Here is a 27521-nt window from a genome sequence, read left to right on the forward strand (position 1 = left end):
AATTGGAGGTTTTTTTCTAAGCACAAGAGTCAAGGACAGTACCCGTCCCAAAGAACTGACTGCCCAGAACAGACAACAGGTAAGAAAAAACTCTAATCAGTATTAACACTAGCTCCTCCTCCTTATAAATCCGGAAACAAACTATGAGGAGGTGGAATGACTCGCCCGGCATCACTTCAGCTGAATCAGAACTCACAGCACTGGGTAATGATTCAAGCAGAAGACCACCCTTCCTCTTGAACAGTAGCTGGAGGTCTGAGCGCGAGTAGCCCGGCGAAGGAAGGATTATATGGTTCACATAGCTGAAGACTCCTGAATACCCTGAGGCTTTGCCACAAACTGCCTCCCCTCCACGCCTTGGCACAGGATCCTTGTCAAAGGAGCTGAAGATAAATGCTCAAGTCTGGTATTGCTCCCAGTGGCCCATCTGCAAGCTTTGGCACTAACTTCCTGGTAGGTGCCTCCCTTTCAAACTGGAATCCAATTTACAAAGCCTTTAATTTTAAACTTTCTCATCACTGACTTAATAAAACTAAATGACAGGTAATGGTCCCAGAAGCCAGGAACTATTAGATTCTTCTCAACACTAATAAGGACTGATCAGATGCTTGTGCGCTCCTTTTCCAGCTCACGAAAGCCCAGCTCCCCAAGGACTCTGCAACCGGGGGAGAAATGGGAAACCAACCCTCTCACAGGCAAGGGAAGAAGGGAGAGAAAAGGAAAAAAAAAAAAAAAAGAAGGAAAAAACCATGTCAATGCGAACACTTAAAACTGAAAATGGGTAGCTGGGTCACTGTAGATAATGCCTGCTCTCTTCCTGGAGTTCATTTGGGGCCCACGTGCTCGCTCCATTTCCCCAACAGGGCACTGGGGGCTCTCAGAGGCGCTACAGGCATCGTGGCTACACAGAGGCATGGAGCAAACCGGCTCTGATTTCTGCCCAAAGGCATCAGTGTCATACCGGTCGGGATGTCAGCTTGGGAGAATGTCAAGGCAGCAGTCACGGTGTGCTGTCACAAAGAGAAATAGATATCATTTCAAACACACAGCTCTAGAGAGAGGAGAGAGAGGCAGAAAAGAGAATCCCATAATGCACTTTTTTTTTTTGGGGGGGCGGGGAGAGTGGGACAAGGAGGCTTAACTCTGCTTTGGCCATACTGAAGGAGGCAGAAGTAGAGGATGCTCCGAATCTTTACAGCCAGTTTGTCACAAGGCCGGGAGGGGCAGGTGGCTACTCCAGAATGGACTCAATTCTCATCTCTTTGATACACTTCTGGTTAGAAAAAAAGGATCTGGAATCGGCTTCCACAGTGTATTTCCTGGTTTAAGGAGCTCCTTGGCCAGCACAAAGCTTTAGTCTTCACCTCTAGCACAAAGGAGAACAACAGTGGTGTGGTGGCAATGAACAGAGCTCCAGTGGTTTTCTGTCCTCCCCAACTTACACCTCCATGCTGTAGTGACAGAGGAGGCTTAAAACCCAACCTCATTCCTGCCCCAGCTGTCAGTAAAAAACAGGTCTTACAGTCTCCACATCCCAGGTCTGAGGCAAGCCTGGCTTACACACATCGCGTTACCCACTCTCCAGAGAAGGGTGGCTATTACACTTGCATCTTCCCCCATCACAGAAACCCAGCAAAGTTCCTTAGGCATTCTTTGGAGACACTCTACCTCATCTACCTCTTATCCCGGTGACAGAAGACCACCATGGCACAGTCAGGAGTGCAAAACACAGCATCAGACTCTCCTCCACCACAAGACCATGCTGGCACAGCTCCTCCCTCTTTGCTTCTCTTTTTGTCAGTATTATCTGGCTTTTGCTGTTGTTTCACTGCTGTTCAGGATGGTATTAGATCTGCTGCTACTTCTCTTTCCCAGACCACACTTTTTTCATGCCAATTTTCTATCCTTCCATGGTTGCAAGGGCATTTGTCATGCAGCACACCCAGCTGGAGAGGAAACACTTCTTTGTTGGAGGGGAAAGAGAGTCTTCACCTCAGTCCCTTTCCCACGGCTAGGAGGAGGACTGAAGAGAAGAAGCTATCCATTGTAAAAGAGTCCCTCAGACCAGCTGATATCACTGCCCAACAAGGAAAACAAGGTCCACAAGAGTACAGGAGACAGCTGGTGACAGTCCTGGAAGGAATTTCAAGCCAATCCTTTTGGCTAGGACAGAAGAATAAATGAACACAGGAGGTACTTGGGGTTTAACACAAATCAAGGCTAAGGATTAAATCTGATGGATGCTGCCAGCTATTCTCTTCAGTTTTGGGGTGCCAGGTGGTAGTAAACCCTGATCACTAGTGGCAGCTGTCACTCCTACTGGTTTGAACAGATAAAATTTCATGAGATACCTGGCAAGAGTTCTGTCCATAGAAAACAGTGACAGTACCACAGTATTCCCAGTATCTTCCTCTAGGTTTAGGTAATTATTTTGAAAGCAATAAACACTTTTCATATAACACCTTTTAGTGTCACGAAAACGCTATCCAAAGGCATATGTATTTTAACAAAAGGAAAGGGGATGGAGTTAATTATTGAGAGAAACATGACATTTCCAAGAGCTAATTATTCCTCGTTCCCCGTAAATTATTTGCTTTTTGCCCACGTGCAAAAAGGGAACAGCACCAAGGAGTCTCAGGCTTCATCTTTGAAGGCATCCTAGTGGAAGGCCTGGAGACGACACAGCAAGCTTATCTTATTACCTCCACCACTGCTGTCTGTGTAGCATTTTTGATATACAAAGTCTGTATCACAGAAAGCTCTGGAGCCTGTTGCAATATAATTAATGTGATAGGAAATCTTGTACTGGAGCACAGCCAGGATTTTCATCACACTCAAGCCTCACTCAGTAACCACTGGACTTTCCATTCCTCCCTCAGCCACCCACCTTATTTGTCTTTGCTTCCCAATTCCTCTGAAGCACCTTTTAAACCCTATTGACATGATTGTTAGCTATAGTAGCATGCAGGATCTACAAAGGGCTCTGTCTGGAGCAAATTCCTTGACTGCTGGCTCATCTCTAGCCTAAACCAAGGCTCTCTTATCCTTGCATATGACACTAGCTCATATAGCCTTAAAACCTCTCACTTCCCTATTCCCTTCAGACATTTTTAAACTTGAAGTGGTTCCTCCTTCCTCACCCCTGTCCTTCTTCTCCCAAGTCTGGCTTTCCACATAAAATTCTTTCAGCTTTTCTGAACAGTGAGAAATCTCCCAAGACTGCATTATTCTGGTTACCCCATACTTTGCCCTGTACTCTGGATCTCTCTGATAATAAGGTGCATACCCTGTACATTACAGCTGTAGAAAGAAGGGGGATTTATACATATGGCCTCTTCCAAGTGTAATACACAGGCCTGGATCCTCTCCCAACATCTGCTCTTAGTCTGGACAAAGGGAATGAAAGATGTTACAAGGTTTGTAGCTTGTGTAAGAAAGATCTCATGAAGAATTGCAATAGCATACTTCTAACCCATGGGAAATGGGTATGGACAACCTCTTGGAATGAGGTGTAGCCTTGACAGGGATGCTTCATCTTGCAACACTAGCTCTTTCACTGCACTCTTTACTAGTAAATAGCAAATAGCATTTGTATTGCTTCTTACCGCACCACAGTGTTGGACAGATGAAAATCTCTGTAGCCCATAACAGATAGGATTAGCAAAGAGGCTTGCTGCATCCAGACAATAAATGGACAGCAGAGTGAAGAAGAGAAGCTGGTGTCTTCGTGCCTGCAGTTATGTATTTATCTGAATGTTTTCTTACTCTTTTGGGAAAATATGAGCGACTACTTATGTTCTATTTCTACCTGTTGGTCACCAATGGGTTATACCAGGCTGTCACCACAAGCAAAGTGCTGGTTCACTTCATCCAAAATCTGCACCCATAGGGAAATGTAAGCAACTGCTTGCTGTAGTTTTGGTTTAACCTAGCTCTAATGCAACCCAACCCTTTTCACTAATTATACTTCCCTGTCCCCAGATTTAAAGGATTTTTGTTTCTTATGAGAACACCAATGTAACTGTGGATTTTCTTACGCTCCATGTAAGGCCTGTTACTCAGATAAACTCAAAGGACCATCATGCTTTATGTCCCTGGCTTGGGTATGATCATATTTTACACTAGAACAAAGCACATGCTAAATTCCTGAAGTCTGTTAGTCAACTTGCTTTTCACAGGGTAAGATGACAATACAGGATCTACTATGAGGCCACAAGTTTCACAACATCCAGACCAAAAAAAAAATGCCTTAGATGCCCAGCTCCCATGGGAAACCTAAATATCAGCCCTAATGCATCTCAGGTGGGGAGCCCAAAAGCCAGAGTTACTCTAAATCTGTAACTGAAAGTTTGGATAACTAATTCTGTTGGAGCTTTACCTGTGTTTGGCATCCCTGGATATGCCCTCTTTGTCCAGCTGATAGTTCTGTCCTCATGAGATTTCAATGCTTCAGACACTCCCCCAGGATTTAAGCTTGTTGGAGCAGTATCTGTGTTTGGACCTGCATGAAGAGTCCATCAAAAAACTCTGTAAATTCAAGATGCTTGAGGTGCCCTGAAGTTCCTGGGTGGGAAAACAGAAGTCCTCACCCTGCAATAAAACTACGCAGGAGCAAACCAAGGACAGCAGGACTTCTTTCATAAACACTGTTGATCTTTAAAACAACCATTTCTCAGCCAACCTCCAGGCTACGTATTCCATCTGTCACAGAAAATAATGGCGAAAAAGGGTGTTTCTGTCTTGATGGAAGAAGAGCTGAACTGCTGTCTTGATTCTGCCACCGCCTCTTTTTTAGACTCAGGGCTAATTGTTCCATTTCCAGACCTCAGCTCCCCATTTGTAAAAGAGACAGAGCAGCTACAAGTCTCTCTCTCTCTCCTCCTCCTCCTCTCACCATTCACTGTCTTGTTTATTCAGGCATTTCACAGAACTAACTAGCTAAGACCTAGTGCAATGATTTCATCTGGGATCTTATTGGAGTGGCAAATAATAAATAATAAGAGAGGAGCTGTCTGTCCCAGCAAATTGAGAACAAAAGATGAGATGCTGTAATCTGGATGAATATAGAATTATACTCACCCCCATGCCATGGCCTGTTTGACTTTAAGAGAGCTGTGCAGCATATGCACAACGCAGCTGGATTCTGGGTGTGAAGCACAGCCCTGAGAAGAAGAGCTTTGCAGTCAGTATTAGCAGCAGAATCTCACTGGTTGTTAAAAGCTGTGATCTCCTCTTAGACTATTATTTTATTAAGGAAAAGCACATCTCTTAGAAATCCCCCTCCCTGTTCCCCTCCTGTGACTTTCCTTCTTGAGTTCCCAGGACTATTTAATAAGGCATAGCTTTCAAAGGAGCAGAAGCATGACCAGATGGTCTAGCAAAACAGATCTTGTAAAAAATGAAAACTTGAGATGCATATGTGTCCCCTCGAAACAACTCTAAACATGGATTTTGAGGTGCACCATTTAAGGAAAGGCCGAGGGCCTGGATTGCTTTCTAACTGATATCTACCAAGTCACATATATGACAGACACTTATCCTTTTCACTGCTTGTTGTCTTTTCAAACCACACAACAGTGTCATTGTTCAGATGGCAACTTCACAGCAAAAGGCGATCGTCACATCCCTCAGCTGGAATTGGCTGCAGTTCAGATTTCAAAGCCCAGAGCAAGGTTTTTTCACTGAAGCTTTTCTTCTGGGAGCATGCTGACAAGCCGAATGGCTTACCCTCAAATGTGCCAGGCCATAATAAAATCACCAGTCACTCAGGATCTTCTCCAGACCAGACAAAGGTACTGCAAGGGCAGGCAAAACAGATGCCCTGCAAATACCAGAAATCATGTGGTGTTTACTAGGACTCTCAGCCTTGTTCCTGCCACTCAGCTGGACCAGCTCCAGGCGTTCAGGGTTCACACTGGACTGACTCCAGATTAAATGACAATGTAATAATTTATGTGCGTCTCCATGCTTTGGTTTTAAAACCTCCAATTAAAAGGGTACAGGGACGCAGTAATTTCCTTGCTGAATCAGACCTGTGGGCCCGTTAACGCAGGATCCTATTCATTATGCTGGAGAGTGGAAAGTTGACAACATAGCACTCTCTGCTCTGGTATTTGGGAAATTGTTGCTTTAAGAAGGATGACAAAGGAAAACTGAATAGTCAGGAGTAAAGAAAAAGAAAATCTTGCTGAGAGAAACAGAGAGCTTCTGCAATACTACCAGAATATTTGTAATCCATGCATGGCTCAGTCTGTGTGTTTCTAAGAGCACTGTTGGGATGAGGAAAAGAATGGAAGTTCCATTGGGTACATAATTTTGTACTTTCATTAATTACTTGTGTTTTGTTTTGGAAAAGAACCCCCAAAATCCCAATATTTCATCCACAGTTTCATTTTGGACCCACTGAAATATGTTGGAGATGTCTTATACACAACCAAATATTACTAGAAAAAGAAGCAATAAGCAAAGAACTCATGTGGAAAGATAAAGAGCACCTAAGTAAAACCTGTGGCTTCAACTGTGTCAGGTTCTCCCCCCTACTATTCCTCTGAAGACAAAAAAAGAGCCAAATCATTGTGATTTCATCATCGATTTCGGTTTTGCCAAAATGACACTTTCCAATGGAAACCAGACTATCAAAGTATTTCTGAGCAATTCTATGTACAATAGTTCCTAGAGAGTATCTATGTGAGCTGTGATAATTAGGACAAGATTTTTAAAAATATGTAGCTGTGAGAGAATTCAATGCTTGGACATGTGACTCCTACCACTCTGTTTTCACCTTCAGCTTTCAAGATGTTGGCTATGGACAAATACTACTTTGTTGTCAGCCAAGATACTGGGCTTATTATAGAGGAAACACATGTATCAGACAGCATCTGCCATGAAACTTTTCTTATTCAGTCTTGCTTAGCTGTTTTCATCAGCACAAAGATGACAAAACATAAAGGATATTTATCTTGTGTAGATGTCATTTAAACTTCTATAAATGTGACCAGAAATTATTCTTACCAGCTCAGGAGGATCCTTTTTTGGGAAGATTTTCAGTGCTAACAGCTTTTGCTTACATGAAAAATACTGTGCAGAAGTACTTTCTCAAGGCACGATAATAACCCAGCTGCCAGTGCCAACCAGCCTGAGGAATCTGAGAAGGGAATGAACAAACATGTAAGTGTTCGTGCTGGATGGTCAGCTCCAGGACAGTTTGAAAAGCAGTGCTGTGCAGCTGCCTTGCCTTTAGAAGGAGCTTCTTCACAAAATGCTTCTTCCACAGCTATTTCCTACCAGTGGCAAGCTACTCCTGGCCTACAGCAGCACTGAATTGCTTCCTCCCTCCTGTCCTTGCACTGGCTCAGCTCCTTGGCCAGAAAGCAGAGGTGTAAGGCTATTTTCTATCTCTCCTCACTCTTTTCCCATCCGGAAGCTCTTTATAAGCATTCCCACCTTCTCCTCCACATTCAGATACCAGGTTGAGATAGTATGTGTAGGAGTATATTTGTTATTCCAACTCCCCAGAATAAGTGCTTTGCTGGACTTGGGCTGGTTGGTCCTGGAGTACAGGGAGATACACAGAAGTATCATTCCTATTTTCCTCAATAAATTAATTTTAAAATTTTCCCAGTCCTTTCAATCGTCTTCAAACTTTCACTTTTGGTCCTGTTTATAATTTGGCTGAGATACTGCCAGCTGTTTACCTGAACTCAGCCGGTCCGTTCCTATGAATTACCCTGGTGCAGTGAGTCCAACCAAATGACACGTTCCCCTGCCAGCTGGAAATGGCTTTCATACATGACTGAGGGCTAGAAAGGTCCTTATTTCTACACTTCAAAGAGCCTCCTCCCATTTGACAGCTTGGTGTCTCCCCCTGGATGATGTGAAAATCTTATTCTCAACAGTTTTAAGTCTTTTGATCTTCATAAAAGCCAGGTCACAGAACGTTTTACCCTGTATGTCTTGAGGAATGCCATAAACCCTGAGCCATTGCCACATCAGGCCTCAGTACCTCTAATCTCGCAGTATTTATGAGCTCATAGTTTCTTTGAAGGGACACAATCTACTTTAAAATCTTGTATTAAAATCAGAAATGTCATTACCTGTGCCTGCAATTTACATTAGTAAAAGAGGAATAAAATCCATAATCTACTACTTTTTCCTCCCACCAGTCCAACTTCTAGGTCATTTGCATTTATGTCCTCTCCAGTAACAAAAGCAGATGAGGGAATTTCCAGCCAATTTCATTCTCTGGGCAGTGCTGCACATGCCAGTACCACATTGCAAACATTGTGGGGGAGTATTTTAATGTAAATAAAGATAGAGTCTAATCCAGCGTCTTTAAAATAAGTGCATGAATCCATTTCTTATAGTAACATTTTGTAAGTCTGTTAAAAATTCAGGACACAAGCTCACTGATGACTTAAGAAACTCGTATTAAAATTCTTATGTTTAAGAAACTCAGAAGATCAAAAGCAGAACGAGAAGGATTTATTTCTACACAGTATTACTGCATCTTCTTTTATCTGTCTATGTGTCAGTATTTCTGAAAGTGCTTTTCATCACCTTGTTATCTTAGGGCCTGATCTCCATCCATAGTACTGAACACCACTGAGGTGCTGAGGGCCCTCACAACTTCACTGGTGATGTTTTGAGCCAACAGACCTCAGCAGGCCTGAACAGATTTCATCCTTGCCAGGTCTGGCCATGCTGTCATGTGTACTGTCAGTAGCTATCACCAAAGATATCTTTCTGCATTTTCTAAAACAAGCCAAGTCACAGAGAAAGAGGTAACATACCCTGAACTCGAGACATTCCTGAGTTGAAGAATTCACATGGCACACTTGAAGGAATATGCCACAGATATAAAATCAGGCTTACAAGAACTCAAACAAGAAATGGGTCTGTCACCAAACTATTTCCACCAACTCTAGAAGAACTAAAAAAAAAATATCTCTTTTTCTTTCCCAGCTTTGTTATCAGTGCATTCCAGCATAGATAGAATAAAGGCAAAAATTGTTTATGTAGCACCATTTTGAGATGTCAGAAAGCAAGCAAATATCCCTCCTTTTCTAGACCTGCCAACCACGCAAGACATGCAGATACTCGAGCCTTGCTCTTGTCTGTTAGAAGAGGAAGATCAAACTCTGCCTCCCTCCCCACTCCAAAAGAACAGTGAATCATGAAAACTCGTGGCATTTTTACTATTTAAGTCAAGCAGAACACGGATCTTCCTTTTACAAACTGTGTCATGGAGCAAGTTCCCTCCTTCCCGCTCAATGGATACGCATACAGAGACAGAAGGCTTGGTTTAGTTTATGGCGATGCTTCACATTTCGTGGGGTATTCCCCATACCTCAACCACAAAAGTGACAACAAGCAAGTACATCCCGAGTCATGGGGGAAAAGATGATGAATGTAAAGGGAATCTATTGGAATTATGTTGCATTACAAAGTAAGGGAGAAATGTTTCCAGTATCATTAAATTTCTCATTTATCCAGTGCATTTGTCCAGATCATAAGAATCACATCAGGGAAAACAACAACAACAAATCAACACAAAATCAAATAGGAAGGGAGAAAGGAAAGGCTGATAATACTAACACTACCTAAGAACTAAGACTCCCCAAGATGTCAAGTTTGACAGCTTCCTTTTCCTTCCCTTTGAAGGTAGGTTAAGGCAAGTAATGAAATTTTATACACAGTGCAAAGACAGGGAAGGGAAATAAAAAACCCCCAAAAATCAAAGGAAAGAAAAAAAATATCACAGGGCCTATGGGATGATGATAGAAAACCCCATACAAACGGTATCCCTCCCCAGCTGTCAGAGACATGAAGGCACCTGGTACAACCTTCATTGATAAAGGCTCAGATCCGTATCATTACGAGACAGCTCCCTGGGTCTGAGGCCTAATTTATGATTTTCAGATTGCCAGCTGTGACATAATTCACTGGGCAGCAAGACTGAGGTCAATATACGTTTAAGTAAAAAGGTTTTTCGTAAGCCTGTGGGGTCAATCAGGAAAAGCTGTCATTATTGGATGGGAGGGAAGACAGGGAGAATGGATGGGCTGGCAGGGGGAGGAGAAGTGACCAAGCAGTCAATTCCCGTTAAGTAACTAAGACCATTTTATTGCTAAACAGCAGTCTAGCAACAAAGCACATCCTGGAGCATGTGAGCCAAAGGATCTACTGCTTTGGAAAGAATTATTGTACCAAGTCTCCTGTCCTTTCTTCCCCATTATCCTCCTCCCAAATTCAGCTAGGACCCAGATTCAAATCCTTCATTCAGAGATGGAAGATGCACAGTTGAAAAGACCATTAAACCACCTGAACAGAGCTCAGTTCAAGCAACCTAAGGGCCCTGTGTACAAGGGAAGCACGACACAGGCCCTGCCCATGCTCTGCACCATGGCTTCAGCACCCTGTGGAACTTGAAAGGTAAGGCCTTCCAGAAACTGATGTTCCCCGTTTTATTCACACCTACCTTGCGGCTGCTATGATGTCATTTACTGCAAGACAAAAAGCTTTACTCAGTAACTATCTATATATTCATATTTAAGCTGTAAGATTCCTGCTGGATTGTTCTAGGGAAAAATCATGGCATCTAAACCAACTGACCTAGACTAGCTTGTGCCCACTCCTTGAAGGAAAACATCCTCTGGTGTAGACAGGGTTAATGACATGTTCCCTAGCCAAGTCTGAAACCTGCAATGTGCGTTTCTGACCCAAGTCAGCCCTATATATAAGAGAAGACAACTGGTATCTGTGATCAGGCCTGACTTCCTCAGAAAACTGGATCTAGCAGCTCATGTTCAAGATGCCAAGATGAAATCTTGGTCATTAAAGCCAGACTTAGCAGACTAGAGTCCCTCCTGTTCTGCCTGCACCACCCCAAAGCAGCTGAGCCCTTTGCTTAGCCTGAAAAACTTCAACAGAAATAGGCCATGGAATACAGAGGAACGTGTCCTGTTTCAGCAGGGAGGGTGGGGAAGGCTGCCAATGGTGAGTAGGTAGTTTCAATTGCTTTTAATACTTGTATGGAAAAACAAATCTGTGAGAAGAGTTCAGAAACAAAGATAATCCAGCTCAAAGTGCTCATGGCATGACTACAGACAGAGGAAGTAACTACAGAAATCCATCTTCTTGTAGACTGCCTACAGATAGAGCTGGTAGCTGGAATACAGGCTCCTGGTAGGATGTAGCTGGCTGCCTGCACAAAAAAACCTGGGAAGCTGCTCCGCAGCCAAGCAGGCCTGGAAAGAAGTGTTGCTCACCAAGATTGTACCAGTGCTGTTCCAGAGAGCATGGATGTGGCCATCCAGTCCAGCTTGGTTTGGCACAGGAAGGTGGCTGCATAAACAGTGGTCAGAATGAGATCCAAAACCAAGACCATTGCTGCCACAAGAGAAGATGGCATGACACAAAAGAGACAGGCCGCCATGGGCAATTAACTGAGGCAGGGCAAAACAAATTTGTTTGCTTTCTAGGTCCAGGCCACGACTGCTGACAGGGCTGGTGAGTCCTAAGAAGGCACTAAAGGGGAAGTCCAGGTTTCCTCCGTGAGCAGAAATGTGTTTTATGACTTTTCAATTCTAATGCAAGACCTCACTCTGACTCACCACATAAGCTGGTTACTGCTTATGCTGTTTCAAATTTACTTTCCCTCCAGCAAACTTCCCTACACTGACGTTAATTTCTTCTCCTTCTTTGCTGCTTGAATCCATCTCCTTACAGTACATAACTGACCTTTTTTTCCACATGTTGAGGGTTCTCCACTGTGTGTATGGGATGCCAAGAGCCTCCTCCAGGAAACTCCTTGCTGCCCACATTCTCGTAAGCTTCTGCAGCTGTTTCTGGGGGTGCTTCTGGTTTTGTTCCAGGTAGATGGGTCATTTCTGTAACAAATCAGTGTGGAAACAACACTTCCATAAAAAGATTAGGCATATTAAAGAAAAATATCATGTAGCATCCATTTCAGGCACAAGCTTTCTTGAGAAACAGGTATAGGTTGTCAGTTCAGGACTCTGCTTTGAATAACTGAAATGTAAAGCAGCATATGGGGGTTAGAAGCATTCGCTTTCAGCATGGGACTCAGGGACCCAGCTCTTGCACATTCATGATTGAATATTATATACACCTACCACCTCTGGGCTGGGCACCGCCATTACACAGTGTTTAGGTCAGACAGACTTCAACAACTCAGCTGTGAGGTGCACACAAGATTCAAGTATTTTCCTCATTGTTATTGCAGAGGCCGTAAGTGGCAAAAGCAGCTCATGTTTTCTCCTGGTTTCTAACTTGCGGGAAAGCTCGTTATCAGCAGGGCATCCTTGAAACAGCAACCAAGAGCATTAACTTTTAATATTTAATGTATTCCTCAGGCTCTGGGAGAGCAATGTGAGAAATATCCCGTAAAAATCTATTAGTGTTAATAAAATACCACCCAACAGGTTGTCCATTATCAGCAATTAAAGTTTTCAAAGCAGGTCAGATAACTCCCTGGAATGATATGTGTGGCCTTTACATCCGTTCTTATCCTTCTTCCATTTTTTTTCTTTATTAAACTTTCTCAACTCTTTTTTTTTTTTTCCTCCCTCCCACAGCACAGTCTGAGCCCTACCCAGTGAATTATAGCACTAATGAGGTGTTTATACTCTCTGCCCATCAATCACAGATGTGTGTGAGTGAAAGCGCCAGCCGATAGTCGGGAAGTGCTGCAGCCTTTGCTGCAGCCAAAGGAATATTAGACTGTAGCTAGATAAATTCCCTGCTCTTTTCCTTTGTTGCTCTTAGCCTCAGGGCAGGAGCAAATACACTCCATCTGATTTTCTACCCAGCATAAAAACGGGGACATCCTTGTAGCTCACATATGTAACCTCTGTCCCTCTCACTTGTCTCACTTTACCCTTAGCTGCAGCAATGTGTCCCTGGAAAGCGACAACCCCAACAACCAAAGGAGCAGCTAACACAGGGTGCCATCAAATAAGGCAATAGCTTCCCCTCAGTCCTCCTATTTCAATGCTTTTCTCACCTTTTCCTTGTTGATGTCTGGCCATGAGTCCCCAGAAGACAGATCTGCTAATGTGCTGATGGTGGCACCCTGAAGGACCAACACCAAGACCATAATTAGAAATTAGTTAAGACTGGTTTCATTTTGTAATAAAAAAACCCCAACCAACAAAAAGCCAGACTTGGATTTTTAATAGTGAGGCTTTGGCTTTCTCACTGGTAATGAATTCATCTTAAAGAAAATTAAAATTAATCTAAATGAATAAATACCCATGTTTATGGAGAACTCAACTATATTTACACCTACACAAATGGAGTAATTAAATAAGGTCTCTGTGGTCTCAATTTAGCATAAACTGGCAGAGTGGGACTAATTCACGTGATGCTCACAAAGAACTCCTCAAAGTATGCCTACTGCAGCCTCAGAGTTCCTAGGGAGAAGACAAAGAGCTCACAGCTGGTGTCCCTGGCAGCCTTGCACAACCATAGGAAGTCCCCTACATCATCTTTAAAAAAGGGAGTTATGAGCAGAAAGAAGGAGCTGCAGGGACTCAGCCATGGCTGGAGGGATGAAAATCAGTTCTTCAAAGCAGCTGCTTCTGTTCTAGTTCGACAGCAGGATCCCTGCAAAGTCGAGCACCCCATATGCGCTCATCACGTTAAGGGAGTCCAAAGCTGTGTGTGCAGCACTGGCAGCCTCCTGCCCAAGGAGCTGAGGTTTTAACCTCACCCCAGCACGTATTAGGGTGGAGCAAGCAGTTTTTTCTCATCCTGTTGAAAGATTAGTATGTAGGGCTTTCATATTATTCTTAAAGAAAATTATGTTTTCACTGGAATGTGGTTGACCTTGATGGTGCTTTTTGGAGCAGTATCCATGCCTGCCCCCTCAATTTTTACAAAAATAGCTCCCAGCCATCCCATCTTCTCCCATTCCCACCATATTTATCTCTTCTCCTCCTGATAGGATCCTGTTCTATCTCTTTCTCTTCTCTGGCTCCCTCCCCACATGCCCAGGTGCAGAGCCGTGAAAAGCAGTTCTCTTTTCTTGCTCCATAGCTGCTCACCCATCGATCGCCACATTGCCCCTGGGGACAATGGCAGCCTTGGGGCCACCACTTTACTTCATCTGGGACAGGAGATTTCTTGTCTTTCCCCAGGTTCATGCCTAGGGCAGAGATTTTTAACTCTTATCAATCTGTAACTCCCTACTACTTTTGTAAGGAAGCCACAAGTCCTTGCACAGCTGATTCACATCTACTGGCAGAAATCATGTTCTTAATTACTTCTGATGAACTCTTTCCCAGATATCCATGCATCCCCTCAGTCTGCTGGTAGAAAAGCTTGATGGAATTTTCCAGAGGAAATAAAAGCCTTTTGTCAGCCCAACTACTGGGTCAGCTCCCCATAGGAACCTGCCACAGACTCTGGAGGAACATCTCTACTGTAGACTGGCATAGCTCACTTTCTGACACTGTTGATAAGCACATTGATAAGCCACACAGACAACATCACCCTGCGGCCCTACTGCTTTTGGGGACTCAAGCAAATGCATCTGAAGGTAGTCTGGGTGCCTTGCCCTCCCACTCTGTCTGCTGGATAGACATGTGAATTTCTTGGTAGGGAGGAGGAACGAGAAGGGCAGAGCGGGAGACAAACACTGGTTTTTGTGGTAAGCAGCGGGGAGGGGGGACTTGGCAGCTCTTTGTAGCAGAGCAGGAAGTCTTAATACTTGGAGCCAGTTGACTAACCTCACTGGTGACCTTCCATCGTAGGCGCCAGTGCTCTCACACAGGGGAAAAAACAGAAGGAGAGAAAGAAACAGAAGCTGAGAGAAAATGGTCCAAGCAATCACTGCAATACAGGGATGAAAGGGACACCACACTCCAGTCATTTGGTAATGATATCTATAAACATAGGGGGAGCACTGGGAGGGGGACAGCAGACTCACTACCCTGATGCACCTCATAGATTCCATTTCTGTTCTTAAGGGTTAAGTTTCTATTTATGCACCAAAACGAGTGGTTGGATTTTCTCAAGAACTTGGCATGTTGAGAAAATATGGCTTTGAGTGTCCCAAGGGCTATATGTAAATCATGGGGTAGGTGTGTTGTGCAGTCTCAGTCCTGAATCATTCAGACTAGTGACATGACCAGAGAGCACTACAGCTCCCTGACTCACATGCCCAGGATTCCTTCCTACGGAAACCAGAGCGTGGGAGGGGAGAAAACAGAAATGGTGCACAGCCACATCTCACATCTGGGAAGACAGAAGACAGTCCTCAACACAAGAGTTGGGAAACACTGAATATCCCACAGTTTAGCTAAAGCCCCAGGGAGCTACTGGGTGAGAAGTTCCCCTAAGAACTCAAGTTCTTATAAATCTTGTCCTTTTCTAACATCCCAGGCAACAACAGGACAGAAAGAACAGGGATGCCCTACCTCACAATGTTCATGAATGAGGCAATCTCTTCAAATATGCTTCAAATATTCTTTCTGTTGCTAGAATTGAGTACTCAAAATATAATTTGTCACTGAAGTATTTTAAATATCTCTTGTACCCCAGTCTTCCTGTGTACAACTTATTATTTGTTGTTAAATTTACACAAAGACATTAGCCGAGTTTAGCAAATCGTTTCCTTCTATCACAGAAATGCAGACATCTCCAAGGATGAATAAAGTAACCACTTAACAACACAACTTCTACAGTGGAAAAATACATACTGATTTTTTGTAGTGCTGATGATGCCCATGCATGTTCTGAGACAGTGTGTGCAAGCATGTGTGAGAGACATCCCACAAGCTCCTCTGGTGAATCTTAGCACCCCCAACTCCCCACCCCGCCTGTCTGCCAGAGCACTCTACCTTGTAGCAGGGTCAGCAGAGAAGAACGTGCCTCCATGCACACTACAGAGCCTGGGAAAGAGGGGGGAGAGTGTGGGCAGCATGGTGGTTTATGGGTAGGAATTCCATGTTTAGGACAATACTAGGACTCAGCTGAAAATCATTAAGTTTGGTCACTTGAGTGCTTTTGAAATTCATGCCCCAGACATGAGTCTGAGGCAGCCCTGCTGCAGTGACTCATGTGGTGAACACGTAAGGACCATACATGCAGAAGGACTCATACAACAGAACCAGCTGTGTAAGGTGTAAACCAAAAAAAAAAAAAATCTAATTAAGGACACCCTTAAATATTCACATGTGACACTGGCAGTGTTACATTCCACTTCATTTATCCTTGCACTGTAGCCAGGATGGCAGCACATGTACCCTCCAAAGTCAACAAAGGCTTTTTGGACAATGCCCAAGAATCCGTAAGTTGGGCTTACTCCAGCAAACCTAGGGAGAAATGACCAGATCACAGCCAAAGGTTGTATTGCCACAACAGTGGATAAGCATGGAGCCAGCCTGGGCAAGCCAGAGTGAAAGACATTGATTTTATACTGCTAATATAGCCTCTGTGAGACCTGCTGGATTTCCTCTGCCTGTTGGATTAGACTACGTATGGAAATCAGAGCCAGAATGGGAGCAGGGAGAAGAGAATAAGGGGGAAATCACGCCCCATAATTTTAATCCTCTAAAAGGTAGGGATTCGGTCCAAACTAATTGTTTAAGTTCACTTTATATTCAATGGAGAAAGAAACTCCTTGCCAGAATGGAATTTCTCTCATCTTAAATTAGGTGGGATACGTGTTCCTCCTTACCATTCTCTGTTAAGAAGAAAGGAAACCTAGACAATTAGTTTAGTCTGGATACTTTGCTTAATAAGACTAAAATTAGGTGAGGTGAGTCCTACCCAGGTGAGTGTGACTCGTGAGCGATGGAGCCAGGAGTGCAGCTTCACTCCCTCGTGCCCTGACATACCGTCTTGTTTCTGCCACCTTTACTCACGTCGATCATCACCCAACCCCTTGAGAAATCAAGGCAACTCCTGACATGAGGATGCCAGAGAGTGGCAAATTGCAGGAATTTTGGAAACACAGGGATGAGAAGTAGTTGGCATCACAGTTACTTCAAACATCTCATGCCAGTCTCATGAGATGGGGGCAATTTCTCTTTAAACTGCCTATTTGTCACATTTCTAAGCTGGATGAATTAGCCGGCCCTGGCATTTCTCCCAGGGCAGCTGAGTTTTCTCCCCAGCTTCCTCTCATTAATGGGCGCAAGAGCTTGAGCCCATGAACCCTTTCTCTCCTTCACCTTCGTTTGCTCTCTGCTCCCCCAGCACACACAGACCCGTGTTGAGCACAGCTCAGCCATTCTGTGATGGAAAATGAAGGCAGCTGCCAACACACAGGGCTGCCGTCAATTCCTGAGTGCAAAGGAGGTGCAATTCACCTCCTCCGTGCCAGGTTACTCCAATTCTGCTATCCATGACATCCCTGGCCTTGCTCAACAGCTTCAAGCAAACTGCACAGACTTGCACTGATACAATTAGTCTGCCTCAGTCCTGGAAAAGGAGAAACCAAGAAAAACTACACTGAATCCTGCCTCTTCCAAAAGCTCACAGTTTCTTTCTTTTCATCCTTCCTTCATTTTTATTTCTGTAATTATTATTCTCCCCCTTCTTTTTTCCTCTTCCCCCATTAATAGGGGAAAAAAACAAGCAAGAAAACACAGGCAGCCAAAAGCTCATTAACATACTTGACCTTTCTGAAGAAAATTAATTCTAAATTCGCACATACCAGCTGTGTTGCTTGGTTTTGTCAAAACGGTGGCATCATTAGAGAGAAGAGATGGCTCAAGGGGACGGGGTGTCTGCCACCTCAATGGAACTTGCACCGAGTTACTGAGTGCTGGCACAAATAAAGCAATGACATGGGCCATTCTGTCAGCTTTTCACATGAAATTAATCTTCGTTTCGTTGGCTGTGTAAATTTTTATCACCATGGAGTGGGGGGTGATGAATATACCAAAGCATCCTGACAGCTATGGCCTGAAAACTCGAGATGGTCTCAGCATCTTAACCGCAGTGTTGCTGGAACAATTCTCTGCCCCTAATGTTCTCCCCATGTGCGTGCACGCGCGCGCGTGTGCGGGCGGGTGTGTGTTTCTGTCTGTACGTGTGAGCGATTCGCTGACACTCTCTTTCGGCTCAAATGTGCTGTGGCCTGGGAAATGCTTGGGGTTTGGATTTCCTGGCTTGAGGGCAATGGCAAACAAATTACTCCTTCTCTTTCACTCTCCCAGTCCCAATCCAAAAGCCGGTTTGGATCCCGGCATGCTTTGCTGGAGCTGGCAGGATTTCCTAACTGAAGATCTAAAAGAGCAGCTCTGCCTTCTCCTGTGGCTCTGTAGCTTGTTGTCGCTGTTGTTTTTAAGGTGTATGTCATGTTGCAGTCCAGGTAGGGACCTGACATTGTTTGCTGCTAGCAAGGATGTGAGAATAACACACACCTCTGCAGCGCCGCATGCACATTCCCTCCTCCCCAGACAGCTCAGAAACACGCACGCACATTCACAAACAGATGCACCGACACAACCACGCACCCAGACTCACCCTCCCAGCTATACACCCAGGCCAACGGGCAGCACAAGCATGAAACTACCTTCACTGCGCACGGAGCACAAACTGCCACATGTGAACCTGCAGACATCCCCAGGATTACCGCTAACTCTGTGCTCTATGCTTTATAGGAGACAGATGAGAGATTTAAACCTTAAGTCCCTATAAGGCAGCAATACAAATCTCATAAAGAAGCTTGTCTCTAAAGCAATCCGGTTGATAATGGCCACAAACAAAATCATGGAGGGTTGGCTGAGATGAGTGACCAGGCCACTATCACACATGCTGCACTTGGCATCACTCGCTAGTCAAGGGCACCAACTGCTTTTTTCAGAGCAACAGAGAGCAAGGCCAGACAGTCATCCCCCCTGCACCCAAGCTGTCAGTCAGAGGCAATATGCTCAGTAGGAACTGTGTTGCTTACGCTTTTGGCTTCACCATGAAAGTCAGGATTTGGCCCCTTAATGCAAAACAGGCGCCACTTCCCAAATCAGGCAGTGCTCACTCTGTCCTAAAATGTACATAGGCCAAAGTTTGGACAAACTGTGCCATGACAGAGGCATATCCTGACATACATGAGCATGGTCTGCAGCCCTGCCCATGAACACCTCCACAGGGCTGGCTGAGTGGGAGGATGTACACACCAAATAAGAAATCCCCCTTCAAACATACATTATATCCTTATACACATGCCCACTGAGGCTGCACGCATGAACATATAATAGAAGGTTGTTTGCATCTGTGTATATTTGAAGGTAACTCACAAATAATTATTACTAAAGTCCTAAAAGTAAACAGATGTGGAAACACGTAACAGAGGTCAACTGCTATTTTTAGTTAAGATATCATCAATCTTAAGCCATTCCATCAAATTCTGGTCTTGACCAAATCTATAATTAATACCAGAGCCCAGCCTCCCTAACAATGAGCCACAGGTAGCTAAATGTATAAAAATACATATCCACATATGATCATGTCTGAAAGCTTTCACAGGTCACTGTTCTATGAACCTCTGGTTAACCACCAGTATCGCATGTACACACCAGTGGCCCTTGCACTGAGTGGAGTAAAAAAATGAAAGCCATTTCAGGCTGCTGTGCTTACCTCAAACGTGGCAACTGCCTTCCTCTGCTTCCTGCTTTTTTGGGACAGATGAGAGTCTTAAACCTTTAGCTCCTTCAGCAACAGTGGAGAGTTCCTGGATAAGTTCTCCCAAGCAGGCTGATTTATGGGCAAAGAAAAAGAATAATCATCACAAAGAGTTGGCTAAGAGGAGTAGTCAGGTCTTCAGCCTTTATTGTGATCCCCAGCTAAAAAGTAAGAACAAACCAAGCAAGAATACCTCTCAAAAACACCATGCCAAAACCTACACTCTGCTCCAGATTTTCTCCTGGTTTGAAACCGAACCAACTGTGACAGCCATAAAGTCACATCACTTAATGCCCGCCTTGCCAGTGTTCTGATTTTACCATAGTTAGCGTTATGAGAAATCATCAGAAACAGAACAGAATCTGATATTGGGTGAATTTTTTAGCTTAATATTTTAGTCATGAGAATACTGTATTATTCAGATCTGGGTTATCTCGCAGCATTTGCAGAATTTGGCAAATGTTTTTGACTGTGAAAAAATGGGCAAAGGCCGGAAAAAGTCAAAGTTTCCTTTAGATTTTTTCTTAAAAGGAAATCTTCCAGTTGTTTCTTCCATTTTCCCATCCACCTGAGGGGCTCCGCTCAGGATCCCTCTGCTTGATGTTGAAAAGTGTATAAATAGGGATTCTCCCAACTGGGGTGCAAGAGTCAGCTGAAAAAAAAAAAACCCTTTACCTTCATCGCACACCTCACAAGGTAATAGGTAGGTTGGAGTCTCTGCAGAATCTGAAATTCTTCCACACATCAAGTACGGCAAGGTTTTAAACATGTGATTTGTAGATGATGTGGATGAATCACAAACAACAACCTCTAAGTGCACAGCTGTTACCTCCACTGGGGACCATGTTGCTGCAGGAGCACTGGCACTAATAAAAGCACTGGGAGCTTTGTTTGTCCTTGGGCAGATCATCAGTCAGTGACTGTGGATGTCTATCTCGTATTCCTTCTGAAAGATGGGACTTGGACAAGGCAGACATGGTTGTGACCAGTATGGATAGTGGCCACTGGGAAATGAGGCGATTTCAAATGGCTGAATCTCTCCAAATATGGGGAAGGTAAAATGTTCAATGGATCTTCAAGACCAAAAAGAAGAGCAAAGACAATTACTATCATAGAATTATAGAAGACATGCAAGAGATCTACCAGGCCACTTTATCCATCCTGTTCTCCCACAGCTGGATCAATGATTATGATCTCTGAAGAGGGTCATGGAACTCCTTGAGACCTCAGATCCACTATATTTTAGTCCAGACCAGTAAAAAGCGAAGATCAGTGTTTGGTTTTATTATTTACTGTTTTGTTATCAGTCCAATTCCAGCCAAGAGCATATGGACACCCAGTGAGAGGAATCTGGCAGCAATGAAAGCTAACAGCATGCTCTGCTGTACCAACCGGAGTACAGCCAGCAGATCAAAGGAAACAATTATTCCTCTGTAAGCTGTCAGACCCCATCTGGTCTACACCCAGTTGTGAGCCCACAGGTACAAGGAAGAGGCTGATAAACTTGAACAAATCCAACTGAGAGCCACCAAGATGGCCAGGGGGCTGAAGCACAGAACCAATGAAGATAAGCTGAGGCAAGCGAGTTTGTCCACCCTGTACAAGTTTTTGGGGACACCTAATAGCAGCCTTCTTGATAACACTGCAGGTATAGGAAGACAGATTCAGGATCTTTGCTCAGGTATGTGGCAGGGGAGCAAAAGACATAAATTAAAGGTCAAAAGAAATGTCAAAAATTGAAGGAGTGAAGGTTCTGCCTGGATATAAGGGAAAAAGAAATCGGGCTATCACATCTCTGACCCAGGAGACTTTAAACATCTGACTGGACAAAGCCCTGGGCAACCTTTTCTAAATTCAGTGTTGAGCCTGCTTGGACCAGGTGGTTCAACTAAACCTCAAGAGGTCCCTTCAGGCCTGTATCCATCCATGCATGTTCGCAAGAGAGAGGGCACATGCACAGTGCAGCACTAATGTGCATGTATAAAAGATCAGGTTGGAGTTTGCATGGATGTGATTGTATGCACTCAAATAAGAGGATTTCTGCCTCTACATATATGCATGAGTACAACAAAGGAAAAGTATCTGTGCATCTGTAGGCAAGTGTCTGTGTACTTACACATCAGTTAAACTGCTGCATGAGGGAACACCTGTACCTGCACACACATGAGCTCAGGAGAGGGAGAGTATGTTTCCAGCTGCATGGAGTTCACAGAAAAGATCTCTGAGGAAAGCAGCACTAACAAGAGAATCCTTCTCCCTCGTGCCAGCCCTTTGTGGCTTGTTGAAGTAATGTAGTTTTTGAGGGGGGAAGTCTTATATCTTGAGACAAACTACATACCTCCAGGGTGTGCATCCAGCCTGGAAGAGAGTGGAAGTGAGACAAGAGAACAGTCCAAGTCTCTCTGAGGTGTCATTGTGCGCACACTGAATGCAATGACTCAGTCCCATTGGAAGCGATGGGGTGAGAAGAGAGAGCGAGCTTCCTTGAGAGGGCTTCAGAAATAGAAATAGGACAATCCAAACACGCTTCCACTTGAAGTCATTCCTCATGTACATTCCCAAAGCATCAGGAATCCTCTAATATGATCATAGTTGGAAAAGGTGTTCAAAACCACGCATAGAGATGTGAGGTGCAGTATTAACCTCAGAATGCACATGTGAAATAACACATTTGGCATCAAGTGCTCTTAGCCTAAATATTCACCAAAGGAGGTTCTGGTTAATCTCCAATGCTTTAATAACCCTCTTGCCAACCTGGGTAGGAGCACAGAAGCAGCACTCCCAAATTCCACAGAGATGAATCACTGGGTAACCTGGGGGACCCTGGTCATGCTGAAGTGAAGGAGAATTGAAACAGATTGCCAAAGAGCAGAAAGGCGCATTGTGGGAGGAGGGAGAAGCAGAGCGGATTGCAGTGCATTCAACAGCATGCATCCTGATTGCAGTCTGCAACGTGCAGTAACATGGGGGGTGGGGGTGTGTGTGGGGAATCCCATCCAAAACCTCCAGCTCCAGACACCCTGTTTGTCAGAGGAATCTGAATTTCAGCTGTGACTTCACTGAGGCTGCTCCTGACTGAGGAGGTTTACCAGGCTGCTCTGGGAGCTCTGCTGAAGTTCTGTGTTGTTGCAGTTTATCTGCTGGGTTATGATCAGTGAGCTATGTACACAAGCCAGGGAGCCATATAACGAGTCATTTAATCTGATAGGATGGGTGAGGGGAAATTTGTAAGTGGTTGATCAGAATAAATGATTTACCAGGACCCTAAAAGATCAAGGCAGTTGTTTCTAAAGGATCTCAGAGCATCTAAAGCTGAAAGTGTTATGGCACTTTGAGGTCTACCCCCAGGCTCTCAACCTTGCTCCAGCTTCTCGGATTAAATAACTGTCTGGCTCCTCATTAGCCAAAAAGTAGAAAACCTGCTCCAAAAGTTCCTTGCACACTTCCCCAAGGAAACAGGCATGTGCTAAGTACCTGCTTCTCAAAAATACAGAGGCATAAAAAGTATAAAATTTCTAATTCATCTTTTAAATGAGATGCCCTTTTGCAGTTCCAGTAGTATGAAAAGAATATGAAAAGAAAGGCTTTTGAAAACGCCTTTTCAATACCAACTCAAATTCTCACTCCAGGTTCCACTGTAATTCAACAGAAGGTTATATATCTCAATTCACACTTTGGTCCTTTTGACATCCCCTTCAACTCACAGCTGCTTCTTTGGTAATGTATCTGTAATACCAAAACCATCCAGCTTCTCTTAATGAACATGAACCTTTGGGCTAATGGGAGTGTAACTGGGGCCATGTCACCATATTAATATCAGTATGTATTGTTTTACCCTTAACCACTGTGAACAGTTTCTAACTTCCTAAGTCCCACCAAGTTGGAAACATGACGCTCCTGAGAGGGTTGTGAGCAAAGGGGAACAAATTCAGTACGTCATGATTTTAAATGCCACTTCTAAATTTCAAGCCATTTACCGCTGGAGTGAAAATGGCTGTTTCTGATTGCAAAGGTTTTATCTTGCTCATAAAACTCTATGTGGCCAGTCACTAGAGGGGGCCAGAAAGCCACCTTGTAGCAACAGGGGCTGGAAAATCCACCTTAAGGACAAGGACTTGACTTTTACTCTCTGAGTAGCCCACCGAGATGAGTAAGGCAGGCTTCAGTGCCTTCGCTTAGAATGAATGCCATTTACTCCATGTTTAGTTCCATTTTTGCTCCATGTTTAGTTCCATTTAAATGAATGGACATCTTCAAGAAGAGTACTAGCCCCATGAGTAAATGTGACACAATTTGGTCTTTAAATAGCACTGCCCTTTTGATGACCTTCCACAATCATAAAATTAAGTCTAGAAAGACCTCCAGGATAACATCAAACTGAATTTGTCAAAATATGTCAGACAGAACATAGTATGTAGCCAGCCTAAGTTGGAGACATATCTGCAAACAGGAAAAAGTTGGAGGTCATGGAGAAAACACAAGAATGACAGAAGCCATGTGAAGTCCGTGGCAACGTGGGAGGCAGCATACTATGCAGGGCATCTCACTGCTCCCTTAGGGTCCATGAAACGGATTGTTTTTGTTTCACAGTAACACTGTGAAAAGCTTCAGCCTGGCACAGGGTCTTGCCACAGCCAGTAGAAGCACACTAAGAACAGAGCAACTCTAAGACTTGCTAGGCCAAGGACACAAAAGATGGGGGAGCTAACACCACCACCAAGGGGAAGAGTGGCCATGCCAGGAAAAGAGATTAGCTTTTTGAAAGCCACATTAGTGCTGATGGGAACTCACCATGCAGATGCATTGCAGGATACTGCCAGGATCCAATTACATTCTGGTTGCAATGAGAGCATCTTTTCTATTAACTCCATTGGGCACCACATCAGCATCCCTGACAGTGTCTTCTCCTGCCCACACTCAGTAGATCAGCATTGAACTTCTACTTTTTGATTACTGAATGCACAGCCATGGGCTCTGCTGAAGAAGGATGACCCCTTAAGCCAGGTCTCTTGGCAGGCTAATGCCAAACCAGCAATTTTCTCAGATAATTTTCTTTGCTGACTGCCACCAACAGCATGTGCCCCAAAGAAAATGACTAACCAGAGACCTGCAAACCCGCTGACGGAGCTCTTTACACGCAGATGCCACCAGGCGCACTGGAGGGAAGGAGTGACATTCCGGCTACATTAAAATTCATGCGGGCATTTTCCATCAACTTTTAAGTTTTTCACCTTCTGGCCTACACAGACAAGGGATGTTCCTGGAGAATTTCTAATGGTCTTCTGAAAGGTGACCAAGAAAGTAAAATTTCCTATAAGTAAACACAAGTTTCCTATCAGGGACTCCATGGACAATGTTTAGGAATCCACAAACTGAAAAACTGTTCTCTGTTTAAAGGCAGCTCTGTGCTAGGAAGGAAAAGCCTCTCCGCTCTCCCGCTGGAGAGCCCTTCAGTTTAGCCCTTCATTTGCATAATACTCGTACTGCAAGACTATGCCATAAAAAAGTCTGATTTAAGTTATGAAAAGCTGTCAGTGATGAGAAAGGTAAGATTTGCTTTTCAACTCTTTTCTCTTCAACTGTCATTAAAAATGATTCACGATAAAGCCAGAGTCTAAGCAACTACATGATTAGAACTGAGACCCACCATAAATTAAAAGGCTTTTCTTTCTGTTCTTAACTCATTGTACTGTATCAGGTTACCAGAACAGAATAACTGTATGCCTACAGAGGCAGCCAAGTCTGATGACCAAAACTCAACTGCTACTTGCTTGAAAGGTAAGTGATATCTCAAGAAACACATGTTGGTTTCATGGCTTAAAACAATGGATCCTTGTAGAAAATCATAAACCTTTGGTTAAAGGAAAAAAAAAAGTTACGTTGTAAAATGACATTTACCATGAGCAGCAGACTGTCAGGGCACTGATACCATGTGCCGCAATACTTCTCTAGGGCGGCTCAGCAGAGGAAATGAGAAAAAAAGAGCTGAGCATTTCAAGCACTCACAGGGTATTGAAAGAGGATGAACAGAGAACACTTTTTCTCCTATTTCTTTCCCAAAGAGAAAATTAATGAATACAGAAAGTGGGGAGAAGTAAAGGAGAAGGGAGGGGGGAGGAGAGAGATATTTGAAAAGTGTCTTACTTTTCTTAGTATTAGATTTTCTTAGAATCAGAAAACATAGTGGTTTTAGTTAGAGCTTAGATTTTTTGAGGAAAAAAAGGAGGGGGGAGGGAATAAATAAATAAGAGAACCCAGAAAATCTGGGGCTTGAATGGAAACTTCAGATTTGGAAAGCAAAACCTTTTCATAAATAGCACTTCAGTAAGAAACAATAAATAATAATAATGTTTTGTTATGATAACTACATTGCAGCCCTCTGTTTATTCAAATGCCAACTCCATATCCGCAACCACTAGGCATCTTTGGATGACATTAAATAAGTTGGCAAATGTATTTTGCCAAAAAGAAGTGTTTCATTTTTAGTTCAAGGAACATTATACCCCACCAACACTGATACACAAGATCCTACAAGGCCTTTTAAGGAGACAGATACAAGGATATGACAGGCAAGAAGAGCTGAGACAGTTCAGATAAAATAAGAATCATCCTGTTTCTCTTACCCATACTGAAACCAAACAAAACGTTAATTGTATGACGTTCAGAACCATTTGTTTCACGTGTCCTCAGTTCTTTTTTCTACCTGAACTGGAAAAGGCAAAACGCAAGTACTATGCAGAAAAGATGTTGTTGCTTTACATCTCTACAGATGAATCAGGGTTTTTTCCTAAAAATCTCTTTGCATAAACTCAGCGCCACAAGTCTGTAAAGGTTGGTAAAGTCTGGATCTACATCCTAGTTTCACAGAGACTACATATAATATCCGGTGCATGTACCATTATAGCAATTAATGGACTCCGCTTACAGCATGTCTGGATTTGGTCCTCAGGTTCTCATCTTTCTGAGGTTGGTACATACTCCTTTCTCACAGGGTGCACAGGGCTAAGTGTTACTGGTTCCCTCTGCATTAGCCACCACTACTGAATCATTGTTGCCATAGATACTGCTACAGTAACATTATAGTTTCCACAAAGATGCTTCAGCAATTTACTCTGGTGATTAAACTGCAGCCATTTATTGCACAGAGTAAATAACAGGGCAATGGTGAATTATGGGGCTATGACTCCATCGATGGGTCCTGGTGACATCATAAACCACAAGAACCAAGCTCAAGTCATCAGAACTCCCGAGATGGAATTATAAGCTCCATCATTCAAACTGTGCTCTTTAAAGATATTTGATATAATATATGGAGCCAAAAAAATGAGAGAGAGACAGGCAGAGACAGACCGCCAGGCTCTCAGGCCAACCACGTACTCTCCTGGCCACCATGAGTCTGCAGCCACGACTGGTAACAGCGCACGGGAGAGACAGACTGCCAGGCATTCAGCACAGCCAGGTATGTCTTTTTTTTTGGGAGTGCTACTCAGGATCAATGCTGCCTGTGGGACCGCATGGCTCAGCACACCATAGGGGTTCTGAACCTTGCAGCCTGCCAGGAGAATTTGGATTGCCAGCAAAGGTCTCTGGGAGCACTGGTGTTGCAAACCATGAAGAGGAGAATAAACACGCATGAAGTACAGGCTTCCTTTTCTTCGCTAGTTGCTTTTTGGTCTATTAGAGTGGGGTCACCTCTCTCCTAAGGTCTGACAAACCCCAGAAAGAGTGCGCTCAAGTTTTAAAGAGCCTGAGCAGCCCTGTGTCTAAGCACTGAAGTAGCATAACGATGTTTGCCTCCTGGCTCTGCATCCCAATGGTATCAATGAAGGATCTTTTTTTAGAACAGCCCAAGACTACTTGCTGGCCAA

The 27521-nt window shown here is 43.8% G+C and overlaps 1 long non-coding RNA gene across 2 annotated transcripts in view; it reads right to left on the reverse strand.

Moving 5' to 3' along the window:
* Positions 1–23861, reverse strand: part of LOC308064221 — a 64178-nt gene extending 40317 nt beyond the window's left edge. For both annotated transcript variants that reach the window (XR_013928313.1, XR_013928314.1), the window contains exon 1: positions 4379–23861. This is a non-coding gene — a long non-coding RNA (uncharacterized lncRNA). The remainder of the gene's footprint in view (positions 1–4378) is intronic.
* Between the last annotated feature and the right edge of the window lie 3660 nt (positions 23862–27521).

This window comes from Falco punctatus, assembly GCF_963210335.1.
Source record: "Falco punctatus genome assembly, chromosome: 1".
NCBI classification, from domain to species: domain Eukaryota; kingdom Metazoa; phylum Chordata; class Aves; order Falconiformes; family Falconidae; genus Falco; species Falco punctatus.